The sequence below is a fragment of the Triticum dicoccoides genome, chromosome 2B (genome assembly GCF_002162155.2).
Source record: "Triticum dicoccoides isolate Atlit2015 ecotype Zavitan chromosome 2B, WEW_v2.0, whole genome shotgun sequence".
Lineage (NCBI taxonomy): Eukaryota > Viridiplantae > Streptophyta > Magnoliopsida > Poales > Poaceae > Triticum > Triticum dicoccoides.
The window spans coordinates 549,923,803-549,933,629 of record NC_041383.1 but is presented as its reverse complement, the minus strand read 5'-3'; the positions used below and the strand labels follow the sequence as shown (position 1 = coordinate 549,933,629).

The 9,827-nt window shown below is 42.9% G+C and overlaps 1 long non-coding RNA gene across 1 annotated transcript; it reads left to right on the top strand.

The window, feature by feature from the left end:
* Positions 1 to 3,892: 3,892 nt before the first annotated feature.
* On the top strand, positions 3,893 to 5,402 carry LOC119367992. Its single transcript, XR_005176484.1, has 6 exons — positions 3,893 to 4,012; positions 4,099 to 4,408; positions 4,518 to 4,642; positions 4,726 to 4,797; positions 4,883 to 4,992; positions 5,076 to 5,402. It is a non-coding gene; the product is annotated as an uncharacterized LOC119367992 (long non-coding RNA).
* The last annotated feature ends 4,425 nt before the right edge of the window (positions 5,403 to 9,827 follow it).

Genomic DNA, 9,827 nt, shown 5'->3' with positions numbered 1-9,827 from the left:
ACCGAAGCCCAACAAAGAAATGAAATTTAATGCTGGACCATGGGTTACGTAAAGAAAAAATCAAGGTTTTTTTATAAAACGTATGACGACGGACGGGCAGAGCGTTCGGTACTAGCATATATACCCGTGGGTTACAATGGGAGAGATAACTGACGTGTCCACTAAAATATCCGTTAGCACGGCCCAACAACATCCGAATTGTGCCCGGGCACGACAGAGAGGCACACACTAAGGTCTAGCGGAAATTATGTGTGTCCCTCCCACGTCATTCGGCTTAATCCTTTTTACTATTGCATTGCATGCATGTCACATCCTTGGTATTAATACCAATTCCTTTGTGTTATTCTCTCGTTCATATTGTCTTTTGAATCTCCCATTCTTTTTATGCCTACTGATCACGTCCTTTATTCTCTTCTTTCTTTATTACTCCTATATGCCCATTGAAATCGATCATTCATACTCTATCCGATCCATATAGACCCTTGTAACATATTTCGTATGTATAAAGATTTTATAAAAGTTATATTGTGTGTTAGCATTTCCCAAAATACATTGTAGTAATTAATTAGGTTAATTAAGTTTATGTTCTGAACAGAATTTCAAAGTGGTTAACAGAAACAAATAACAGCACGGTTGGAAACCTTGCACTTTTTTGAATCATATTACATATACAAATTATTTTAATCCGACTTACGGTTGCAAAGTTATAGCATAATCATGTTTTACATATTCTTTGTAAATAATAAAAGGCAGGGATCTAACAGGCTGAAAACAGAGCAAACTGGGCCTACAACATGGAATACCAACCGGCACCATGCACGCGAGATAGCTGCTGTCGTAGTTGGGCCGAAACCCAACCGAGAAAGAGCACTTAATGTTGGACCACAGGGTACTTAAAGAAAAACCAAGTTTTTTTTAAACCATACAAGATAGCGGTTGTCGCAGTTGGGCCGAAACCCAATAGAGAAAGGACACTTAATGTTGGACCACGGGTTACTTAACATCGGACGGGCAGAAATGCTCTGTACTTTATTAGTAGGTAGGTATAGATATAGATAGACTAGCAAAATGGCCCGTGCGTTGTAACGGTACGAAAAAAAATTATAATCTTCAATGGCCATGACCACATTTTGTTGCATCACTCAGATACACTATCACTCACATTTTCATGAAATTGTGAACAAATTTGAAAATCATGAACATTTTTTTAAACTCGCGAACATATTTTCAATCATTAACAGTTTTTAAATTAATGAACATTTTTAAAATTCATGAACATTTTTACAGATTTTCAAATAAATTCTAAAATCTTGAACATTTAATACTATTTGCAAACATTTTTCAAAATTGTGAAAAAAATAAACGTTTTCGTTAACCAGTGAACATTTTTTTGGAAATTGGTGGGTCAAATTTTGAAATTCACAACCATTTTTTGATTTAACAAATCTTTTTGAAATGCATGCTTTTTTTTGAATCAGATAAAATTTTATGAATCAATAAACTATTTTGTAAGTCACGAATTGTTTTTGAATTTTTAGGATATTTTACAATTCATGAACTTTTTAAAGTGACGAATTGTTTCTCAATTTCATTAACATTTTTAATCAGGGGCTTTTTTATTAAACATATGACGTTGGACGGGCAAAATGCTATGTACTTTATTAGTAGGTAGGTATAGATATAGATGTAGACTAGCAAATGGCCCGTGCGTTGCAACGGTACGGAAAAAGTTACAATCTTCAATGGCCATGACCACATTTTGTCGCATCACCCAGATACACTATCACTCTCATTTTCATGAAATTGTGAACAAATTTGAAAATCATGAACTTTTTTTAAACTTGTGAACATATTTTAAATCATGAACATTTTTCAAATTTATGACCATTTTTAAAATTCGTGAACATTTTTACAGATTTTCAAAAAATTCTAAAATCTTGAATAATTTATATTGCAAACATTTTTTAAAACTGGGAAAAAATTAAACGTTTTCGTTAATCAGCGAACATTTTTAGAATCAACGAACATTTTTTTGGAAATTGGTGGAACATTTTTTTAAATTCAAAACCATTTTTTGATTTAACGATTATTTTTAAAATGCATGATTTTTTTGAATAAGTGAAAATTTTAGGAATCAATAAACTATTTTGTAAATCACGAATTTTTTTTTGAATTTTTAGGATATTTTACAATTCATGAACTTTTTGAAGTGATGAATTGTTTTTCAATTTCATTAACATTTTAATACAAGAACTTTAAAAAAATCATGATCATTTTTTGATTTTCCGAACATTTGTTTTCAAAATCACAAACATCTTTTGAATATGCGAACATTTTTTAAAAACCGCAAACATTTTTTGAGTGCACAAGCATTTAAAATTATTAAACATTTTATTTCATTTTTTAAATTTTCAGAACTTTTGGTAAGTATAGACATAGATATATAGATTAAAAAAATATCAACGTGCACTGTGCTGTTCCGGTGGTCCTATTGGGATCGGCCACGCCGTACATGTGCATTGGTCTCCTGTTTGGATGCGCCATGGGCGTGCGTGTGTACGTTGGTTTTCCTGTGCGTACACGTCCAATGATTATACTACTCCAATAGTAAAACTAACCTCCCCTAAAAAGAAAAACAAAGAAACTAACCTACCAAAGAGAAACTAACCTCCCCTAATAAAGAGAAAAACAAAGAAACTTTTGGTAAGTATTAGTAGACGAGGGCTTCCTAGTTAGTCCTCCATCGATTCGCCGGGTTCTTTGCATGATGCATATGAAGACTACTACCGTCGTCGATGGCAGCTGCAGGTACATATGAACGAGGGCTGTTTATTTGTGCTTCTATATATTTTTTAGCTGTTCGTGCATGTATACTCTAGTACACTTTTTTTGCTAACTTGCATATACTACTACTCCCTCCGTTCAAAAATAGATGACTCAACTTTGTACTAACTTTGTACAAAGTTGAGTCATCTATTTTGGAACGGAGGAAGTAGCTCCTAAGTGTTTTGTTTTCTTTGAGAAATCATGTGATGCATTAATATAGGATGCGCATGTCATATACCCAGGATCAAACGCCAACCGAAGATTCCGACGAAGACGTTCTTATTTATTGTGAAACAGCAGGTTGGATCTCTAGCTTATGGAAAAGGCCACAAGGTCATCAGGCCAAAGAAGACGTTCAGGCTATGTGTTCGTGACGAGTACTCCCTCCGTCCGGGTTTATTGGGCCCGTGACAGGAGGGAGCCCGTCCGTATTTATAGGGCCCTTCCATCGATTGCGCTGCCCAAAGAAAAAAGCTTCATTTCTTTCTCGATCTCCTCCGTTTCGGTTCATCTTCCAGAGCTCAATTAATTCCAGCCAGCAGTACTCAGGCCAGCACATGTGCTTCTAATCCTCTTTTGATTGGACATGCATGAGCCATGCAAGCCCGAGCGCGCTGGGTTCCAAAGCATCAGGCAATTAAATCGAGCTTGGGCTGCATGCGCATGGAGTGAGAATACTTTGAAAAGTAAATCGCTTGGGAATTAATACTTATGCCTTGGTACCTGTGTTTTGGTCGAGGAGCCTAATAAATCCGGACGAAGGAAGTATGGCATGAGGGCATTGGCTAAACCTGCAGCTGTACTTAAATCAACGGCACTGCGCCACGGAAATTGTTAGGCGTGGACGAGCTCGCGCGCTCATGGTATCCCCAATCGTTCAATGGTTCTGGGGATGTGGGCCGTACGAGGTAGAGTACGCCGTATCAATAAAGGCGTTACATTGACGTTGGTCTTTGCCGTTACGAGCGGCGGCACCGTCTGATGGTGGGAAGCGGCGTATGTGGGTCCGCCACGGACAGTTATTATTTAGGTACCCTGCACAGGCCTGTTTACTCCACTTTCCCCAAATCGACCGAAGAACCCTAGTTGCAGATAATGCCGAACGCCAAAGGTGCAGATCCGGTCGTCCGTTGCTCGTCGCGGCCAGTTCGCCGGTGACCACCTCTACAAGTGTCGCAATCATAATGTAAGTGAATCTTGAGTTTAACGAATAGTTGATTTCTATTGCGCGGATATCTTACTATGTTAGTGGTCATGTGAAATCCATGGCAGCCGGGGCGTGGTGGATGCGATTTTTACCGGTGGCAGGAAGCCTATGTGGAGCACCTGGCTTCGCTTGGTCCGGCGCCAGCTCCGCTGGCGCAAATCAATCCAGGGCAGCAGTAATGTCGCAAGAACACCTTCAGAGATGCAGTCATCTTGTGCTGCAGATTTTCAACAGACTTGACACTGGGTCCATCACTCTGTACTCTGAATTTATGGGCATGCTCCGAGCAGCAGAGCAATAGCAGTGAAAAAATGACTGTCCGCGATTCAACCACGCCTCCGGCACGATTTGTGGTCTCTGTCGTGGCTTCTCAAGGTTAAATCTTTGTTGGCCATTATATAATTTACCTTGTGTTGGCAAAAGTTCATTGCAAAAGTTGCACACTTTATTCCCATTTTATTAACATTATCCTGATTTGCTCAAGATGCAATCTGAACATTGGTGACCGCCTAGCTAGATTGATAGAAGCACATAAAGGGAAACAAAAATGCACTCCACATGCTGGATCAGGCTCCATGCCAAGCTCCTCTACAGGATTGAACATCACACGTATGTGCTATACCTCTACCTTCTAAATATTCATGATCTGCACTTCAGTTATCTAACTATATTGGCTGTTGCATGATCACCAGATCTCCAGATGCAAATGCCCACAGCGCAAACACTGGAGATGAACTTTGCACATTCACTTATGCAGACTTCTGGTATTCATTCGCTTTCCAAACATCATCTAATTTCCATGCCATTTTGGTTCCATCCCCTTAGAACATAATGATTCCTTTTTTCCAGACCACGTGTATCCAGACAAATACAAAACTCCTGATACCACACTGCCGGCGACACACTACTGTTGAAAGCAACCAAATGCCCGTCCTCCACTAACAATTCTACTCGTGCAGGTTAGTGCTCGAACTCGTGGTGCACATTTTTTTTTTTGGTCTACACCTGACAGCCATGTGGTCTGCTTCATTTTTTTCTTCAGACAACCTACATGCTGATTTAGAACAGCTGGCATCACCGAACTGCCCGCCAACGCCATTCCATGTACGTAGCGATAGCTAAATAGTGTCCATACCAGAATCAATTGCATGGACAAACAAGCGACAACGGTGAGGTGCTGCAAGAGAGCTGGACTGGAAGAAACAGAAAACAAAAGGCCCATTAGTGATAAAAAATCAGAGCAGTGATCCGCATTCCACAACAACTCCATCTCTACACCCTATGCCTGCTCCTTTGGATTCCCTTTCAAGCGGAGTGCCAAAACGCTGCAAGTTTTATGTCTCCACACCCTTGACACATCATGTGACCATCCAGCTGAGATTTGTATATAAATTGTTAGCCGAATTGTAATTCTTGCAGGATACATTTCTACCGGTTCAGACAGATCACAAGTTCCGTTGCTATCATACAAGCGTCGCCGAACAAAGGATTGAACTGCGTCCCATGGTGGGCATCGCTCTTCAGGTGAAAGCAGTTTAAAGTGTGGACACATCTAAATGTGCTATCCAACTGAATTTTTAAAAACTCGAATATTTCTGCTGTGAATTTGTTTTTATTGGCTTCAAAAATCACGATGCTGTGTGTGCCACTGTCACTGCAGCAGCCATAGCAATGACTAGTCATAACACTCCATCCTCTGGTTCTCGGCATGCCAAACATTCATTCAGGGCCATCGTATCCGTTTTCCGCCTTAACTATGGTGGACCTGCGATGCCAGACATCTTATCCGTTATATTGCACGCCGTGATGTCGACGGAGACGTTTTGCATTGTACCCAACATGTTGCCGTACGTACCACCATACAGTATGGGCCCAGTACGAAGGAGTTGTCCCATTGGTCCACGTACCAGGAGCAAACGCGCTCGTCCTCTCTAACGCCGCTCTCCGCTGCGCCACGAATTGGAGCTTCGTAACGAGAGATGGAGGATTTTTGCCTGGATTCATGTGTGGTCGATCAATTCATGGCCGGATTTTATAAAAAATTACGGAAGCATTGGAAAACTGTCATGCATCGTAAACCGTGCAATTGCAAAGTACAGAGAGCGCCGCTTTGAAACCGGATTATTTTATTTTGTCCCGGACAAAAAACACTTGACATTCACAATTAGCAGTTACCTCTACGGAGATGGTGAGTTTTTAAAAGATCTGTGGAGGAAAAAGAGACTAGAGCGCAGCATGAGAGAAAAACCAGGAGTTACACGAGTGTTCTACACGTGTTTTCGAATCTCACGTATCAGAATATAGAAATATTTCTTCCATAGCCCTCAGAACATTGAGATTGTGTGGCATAGGATATGTGTTTTACTTGGTGCTTGTGATCTCCTTAGCTTTGGCGATTGTATATCTAGGAAAGATCGTTGTTTCCTTGTTGACTTATACTATATTTGCTACAAGGCGTGAATCATATATTTTTTTCCTTGTGGATTTGCATGTGTAATTGTTCCTTTTTAGTTCAGTGATGCACTGGCAGTGGCAACCTCCTGCACCTCAGGGCGAGGGTCACCGCGCCTGCCCATGCAGCCGTCATGGCTTCGCGCTCTTCGAGGAGGGCCACGTCAGTTATGGGCAAACACGATGAATCACCCCTCCTCTTTGGCTAGGATTTGGTGCTCGCGGCGGATCTCCTGAATTATCTCGCGTGCATCTGGAAACTAAAATGCCCATCGTCATTGAGGACGAAGGCGCTTCACTGTGGTCTTATATTCGTCGATAACTCTACGCCAACAGGGGACCTTCTTCTTACATCGTGGTAGTTGCCGTCTCTGCCGAGTTAGGGAAAGTTTGGCTTTGCCGCTCGACTCCATCTTCAACCACGAGCACACGACTCCTTACTCGGTACACGATCTTTTGATTTCCCCGAGTATGTGTGATCTTTGGCTACGATCTCTATTATTAAAAGAGAGTTCGGTCTATGGCCTCCACCTCCCATCAACCCATTCGACCTAGTTTTTTACTCCCCTGCCCTTAAAAATGACTCGCTTCATTCCATCCTCCTCGTTGGTTGTTCGGTTTTCTTCCCATCACGCCTTCGTCCAACTACCCACATACAACTTCCTTCCTCCATGATATAGAGCAAGTAAATCCTTAATCTCAAATTGTGTTTGTGTAATCTCTAAGATAGGGTATAAAAATCAATTAAAAAGATTATGTTTCCTCGCATGCATTCTATTACTAACCCCATACACATGCTGGTGGACGACACAAGCTAGAAACTGTCCGCTAGCATGTCACTACAATAATTGAAGGAGCACTTAGAAGCCCATCTATATTGGCTCAAAAAGAATATGTAGATTGTGAATGCTCATCTCTACTCCTAATGTCTCAGTTGGTAGGTCGCGTTCCGGATTTTATTTTCGTCCCACCTCACCCGGTTTTTTTGGTACTTCTTTGGTACTTCCTCCCACCTCCCACGCACCATCTCGTCCCACCATTTTCGTCCCACCATTTTTGTCTGATTTTTTTTCGTTGGTTTTTTCGCCGGTTTTTTCGTCCCCTCCCACCCCCTCCCCACCCCACACACGCACCGCAGAAGAAAAACCAGCCCGCAGGAAAACGAGTCGCTCCTGTCCCTAGCCCGTCGCGTGTGCTAGGGTTCCTCACGTCGCCGTCACCGCCGCCGCTGCATGGGTGTTCGTCGACTGGCCCTACCTCCGGCCGCCGCTGCCCACCTCCATCCTCTCCCCAACCCCGGGCGTCCTCCACTCCACTCCACTCCTCCGCGGGTGCCACCCAACCACCGCCGCCCTCTCCCCGCACCCGCACCCAAGGACGAGAGAGAGAGAGAGAGAGAGAGCGCTCAGCCGGCGGCCAGATCCGGCCCTCGCACTGACCCAACTCTCTCTCCCTCGCCGCCATCTGGATCTAGGCCGGACGATTCCGGCGGCGCTAAGAACACTCCTCCCATGCTCGCCTCGCGCTGCTGCGTCCACCCATCGGGTTGGATTCACCGCTCCTCGATGGCAAGGGCTTCGGTCGCCTCCAACTCCGGCAACTCCGGCTTTGGTACGCACTTCGAAGGCTTGCGCCGCTCGGCGCATCCCCCGCCCGCGTCTTTTCCTCCGGCCACACCTTCAGGATTCGTGCCGCTCCAGCCCGAGGGCTTTGTAGGCTTGCTGTTGCCGCCGTCCTCTTCACCGTTGTGCGTGCACATATATGATTTTGACCTTGGTAGCGCTCCGGTCTCTCTCTGATCTTGGCCCTTCTGTCGTTGATGCCCCGATGCTATTGCAGCTGTCCTTATGCAATGCAATTCATTCACGAACACAAGTGGGATCTCCACTGGTTCTGATTCATGCACCAACTACTATTCTGTGCAATTAGTATTTGCTGGTTGATGTCAATGGACCATCAAAACTTCAGAAAAAATGTTTTATAAGCTGCTAACTCTTCAATCCTTGCTAGATAGTCTGTCATGCTTTCAATTTTTGATGTGAATAAGCACTATTTCATAGATTACAGACGCCATGTTTAATAGTCCATTTCATGAATTAGTAATATTTAAGGTGTCCAGTCTCAATAGTGGTCTGTATTTCATAACCATAGGTTTATGCTACTTCTGATGAATTCCTGATAAAATGTTATTTTTCAGGAGTCTGATGTGCTTGGTCAAGTTTAGTGCAGACGCCCCCTATTGATTCCATTTTCTCTGATGCATGGTGGTCGGCCGGTAGTCACCTCCACCTTCTGTCGCAGCGTATCCAGGTCAGCATTGCGGCTTCCTCGACACTAAACTTATGCAACCATCCGCCACAATTTTTTCTTTGTGACCTATATATACTCGCCTTCAGTGATAGTCTTGCTGATCTTAGGCAATCAACATTCTCTCCGCTTACTTGTTAGATAGCATTGCTTTGATGATTTAATCTGATAAAGATGATACACTAGGATGTAGGTGTACAGAGAAAAATTCCGGTTAGTTTGCACATGACTGAATCCTCTCCGTGCAAAAATTGATGATACATAGTTGGTAGGAAAATCTGTGAGGGGCAAAAACTACAGTCTTCCCTTACCGCCGAATGCAAGTTCCCGGTCTAATTCTGGATTATTATTGTAGCCTTTAGATGAAGTGCATCCATCAAGTATAGCACCTAATTTAGGATGAAGTGCATCCATCAAGCAAATTGTTTGACTGTTAATACAGAGCAAACATATCAGAATAGGTGATTTTCGAGTCTATTGGAAATTGCTCCAATTAAGTTAAGATCAACTAAGTTACTAGAGACCTGGATGCCCTGCAAGATACACGAGGGGGGCGCTGCTGCTCTTCTCCTCTTTAATTTCCTTCAACCCCGTCAAGGTCTGCTGCTTCGAATTGTCCCAGATTGGTCGATTTCTTCTTGCTTTCCCGATGATGAACTGAATTTAACGGTGTCCTATTCTATCTAGCAGTGACGAGCAATTTCGAGTCGTGGCTCTAGGGAACAAGTTGAGCAAGTGCAGCCATCGTCGAGCTTCGTCACTTCACCAGCAACTCAGGTCCGTCCTCCTCCCACTCTATTCATCTTGTGTTGTGGTACAAAAAAAATCAGACTCAACATGTGTGGCAGTAGGTCTAAAGGTGCATCTCATGTTTGTGCTATGGTAGTTCTCGATTTTACAAGCATGTATTGATCTTGGTTTTGTTCTGTATGCAGGATACTCGATGTTTCACGATTTGTACTACAGATTTCCTGTTGTTCGACGAACATAATGGAACAAGGCAGATGAGTGATCCTCTTTTCTTTCCCCCTCTACA